This window comes from Sciurus vulgaris (assembly GCF_902686455.1).
Source record: "Sciurus vulgaris genome assembly, chromosome: 2".
Lineage (NCBI taxonomy): Eukaryota > Metazoa > Chordata > Mammalia > Rodentia > Sciuridae > Sciurus > Sciurus vulgaris.
In genome coordinates, this window is record NC_136462.1 from 188,753,590 (window position 1) to 188,757,436 (window position 3,847).

Genomic DNA, 3,847 nt, shown 5'->3' on the forward strand with positions numbered 1-3,847 from the left:
TGGAGAAATGGACAGGCTTGACCCGGCAGGATGTGGTCTGGGAGCCTTTACTTGCTCCGTGGACTAATGCCCTGCATTATTTGAGACTGGATTCCAAGGGCTGCACAGAGGCGTGGGTGGGGTAGAGGGAGCTTCCCAGGCCTGGCCGCAGTCCGCAGGGCAGGGGAGGGGACAGTGCTGCCGGAGCAGGCCAACTGGAGACTGAAAGCAGGGCCACCCGAGGGAAGGCCGCTGTGGGTACTTAGCCATGGGCAGAAATGAGACCCAAGAAGGAAGCACGCAGCCTCAGACCCCTAAAGCCAGCTGGCAAGGGGGTCCGGGCTCGCTGCCCACAGGGGCCAGCCTTCCAGGGTCCACGGCAGGACAGAAGAGTGTGCGGCTGGGCCTGGGGCGGGAATAGCCAGCGTCCTTCTGAAGGAAGAGGTGAGGAGATGGGGAGGAGCTTGCTTTAGGCCACGAGCATCGAAGGACGCGGCCCAGCTTCCTCGTCCCTGCATTCTGGCTGGCCACGCACTATTGTGCTGCTTAGTCTCCTTAACGTGCAACTGTTTTCGAACCTGACTGCGGAAGGAAACCAGAAAGGAGAAGAGCATCCTGGGTCTGGTCTTGCGGGTGGCCTCCCTCTGGGTGGACACATGCACTTCCGGGGAACAGAGGGAGAGCAGGTGGCTGGGAATCGAGTGTGGCCCACACTGAGTTCCTTGGAAGAAGGAAAGGTTCTTTGGGAAAAGTCACCCTGAGCAGAGGAGTAGAGAGGTGGAGGGAGAGAAGGGCTGGTGCTCCGGCCAGCCTCAGCCTCCCCAGCTGCTCCTTGGCAGAGGAGGAGAGACAAGCAAAGAGCAGGTGACTTGGGAGCTCCTGCGGGGCCACTTGCGTCCTGTGTGTCTCCGTGTTCTGCTCTGTACTGGGAATACCTGGTGTTTTCTGGACCAGGAGGCAAAGTGGTGTTTCCTCTGCCCCTGTGCACGTTCAGAATCTGCCATGGGAAATGGGGCGCATCACCTGCGGCTCAGGGGATGTCTGTCATATCCACTGGCGTGTGCTATTCAATGGCGTTGCAATGGACAGTTTGATTTTAATATTTTTTTGCATGTGTGGTTCTGGGGATGGAGCCCAGGGCTTCTCGTGTGCTGGGTACATGCCCAGCCACCGAGCTGCATGCCCGCCACATACGTGTCTCAATGCACAGCAGCAGGGCTGGTCGGAGGCCTGTTTGACAACTGGAACGGAACCAGGTCAACCAGTCAGAGCAGGTGCTGGAGTGTCCCAGCTGCCTGGAACTGAAGTGAGAAGAGCTTGGGTTTCTCCACCCGGCTGGCGATGGCGGAGCGAGGGTTCCCCATGGGTGGGTGTGTGTAGCGCGTGTTGTTTTCCACATTGGCTCTGAGCGTGGATTCTGGAGTCCTGAGGAAGAGGAAGGAAGGATGATGGGCTGTCCCTGGAGCCCACCTCTCACCCCGGATCACCTTGGAGGTGCTGCACGATCAGAGACTTTGACCCAGAGACGTTCCCTCCCTTGCAGCCATCTGCCCTTGACCAGCAGAGGCTCAGTTTCATCTTGCTGCTGGCAGCTCTACCTTGGTAAGGCACTTGTGTTTCACTGGTGACTCGTTGCTTCCATGACGTTTTTAATCGTGCTATAGAATTTAGGGAGAAGGGAGGGAAAGCGAAAGCCAAGGCTAGTGAGCCGAGATCTAGCAACTGGAGTATTATGACCAAGCCTTGTGGGTACTGGAGCAGTATGACCAAGCCTTGTGGGTACTGGAGCAGTATGGCCAAGACTTGTGGTGTGTGCCGGAGTGGGGAGGCCCGAAAACAGGTGGATGTCTTCAGACAAAATCTTCCAGAGGGCTGAGGAATTCCTCTACGGAGTTCTGCCACAGAAAATCGTAGACCTGAGTCAGCTTGTGCACGAGGACTCCCTCTGTGTGGCTGAGCTGACCTCCCTCCAAGCCCCCCTGCACATCCCCATCCCAGACCCCCCACCCATGGACAATGAGATGGAAACAGATAAGCAGAAGAAAGACATCCCCAAGTGTGGCTTTCTCCCTGGGAATGAGAAGGTCCAGGCCCTGCTTGCTCTAGTGAAGCCAGAAGTTTGGACTCTCAAAGAGAAGTGCAGTCTGGTGATCGCTTGGATCCAGCACCTGATCCTTAAGATTGAGGATGGAAATGATTTGGGAGAGGCAATCCTGGAGAAGGTGCTGGAGAGGGTGAACGCTGTGAAGACCAAAGCGGAGGCCTTTCAGACATCCCTCTCCAAGACTTCTCAGAACGTGGGGATGCTGTGGCCAAGGCCTCCAAGGAGACCCGGGGGATGGACCACAGGGCCTTGGTGCTCGGAGGAGATGAGGCAGCCTGTGGGGAGCTCAGGGCCGAGGTTCTGGACCTCAGGGCCTTCTATGCTCAGCTTTATCATATCATTAGCAGCAACCGAGAGAAAACTGTCACCAAAGGGTGACAAGAAACCATCTATGTACTAAGCCCAAGATTAGAAGGAAAATAAATGACCTAACTATGGAAGAAAAAATTAGGGAGAAAATGCATGCAGCTCCTACGTGCAGTCACCACCACACCGCCATGCCCATTCCCAGGACCCTCACCACCCCTTCCCAGTGACCCTGTCCCCTCAGCCCCTAGAGCCACGCTCTGACTCGTATGTGCTACTAATAATCTCTTTGCTGTTCTTTATAGTTCCACCGCCTAGGGAAGCCATTGTTTGTAAGTGGGGATCCTTTTATTTTTAAAAAAATATTGATAATCCTGATTTTTCATGTTTTCACTTCTCCATGTCTCCTCCCCTCCCCCTTATGGCCATCGAAACTGGCTTTCCCAGCTACGGTGGGTGTTCACACTTCTCTTTTAAAATGAATTATTTATTTATTAGAGCTTTCTGGTTATACATAGTAGTTGGGTTCACCCCGACAAACCCATGCACACATCAAAATGAACTATATTTTATTAATGAGGATTCATTGCTTTTGTTTTTTTCTTTCTCAGCTTCTTAAACTTTGAATCTCTTTTCCCACCTCTTTCAGGAAAGAAAGAAAAACAAACTTTAACCTTTCTTCTGCCTCTGGCTGTGGCCCATCTCTACCCGACCTCCTAAAACACTTCACACTTCTCAAAATCTAATGTTCCCCATGCAGTGAATTATTCACACAAGTGCATTTAGAAAACAAAAATAGTTCAGGTAGCACCTGTATGAGGGCCAAAATTAAGGCGGTACCCAAAGAACTGAAGCTTGGAAAACACTGATTAGGTTCCATTTGTGAAGAAAGAGAGTCTTGGAGAGGTCACTGGAGGGTCAGAGTCTGGAACCCAGATGCCGCTTGCAGGCGGCAGGCGCCATGCTGCTGCAGCGCCGCCTCGCGCCACCAGAGGGCAGCACGGCCCCAGCTTCTGATGCCCGGCAGCGTCTGGCGGGGGCGCGCATGGGGCGGCTCCTGCTGGGAACACGAATTTGCCCAGACTCACCCCAGCCTAAGGACCCTTAAATGGAGGTCTGGGACACACTCCCTTCAAAATTACCAGAGGCTTGTTAATGTAGATTTTGGAACCCTCTTGGGTTCATTAAATTAGCATCTCTGAAGCTCCTGGTGTGTGAGATAGGAGGCTGGGGGTTATGGCCAGAAAACATTTGGGAACAGGGATCTAGGGAGGTGGGCACCAGCTTACAGGGTCAGATTTTTTGGGAGTGTGTGTGTGTGTGTGGGGGGAGCATTTAAGCATTTAAAAAACCCACCCATCATTCATCCATCCACTGTCTGTCTATCCATCTCTTTATCCATCCATCTGTCTCTCCATTTATCCATTCATCCATTCATCCAGCCATCCATTTCTCCAT

At 53.2% G+C, this 3,847-nt stretch overlaps 1 pseudogene across 1 annotated transcript; it reads left to right on the forward strand.

The window, feature by feature from the left end:
- The first annotated feature begins 1,544 nt into the window (after positions 1-1,544).
- On the forward strand, positions 1,545-2,626 carry LOC306654143 (proteasome activator complex subunit 2-like; annotated as a pseudogene). Its single transcript has one exon. The product of its transcript is annotated as a proteasome activator complex subunit 2-like (transcript).
- Positions 2,627-3,847: the final 1,221 nt, after the last annotated feature.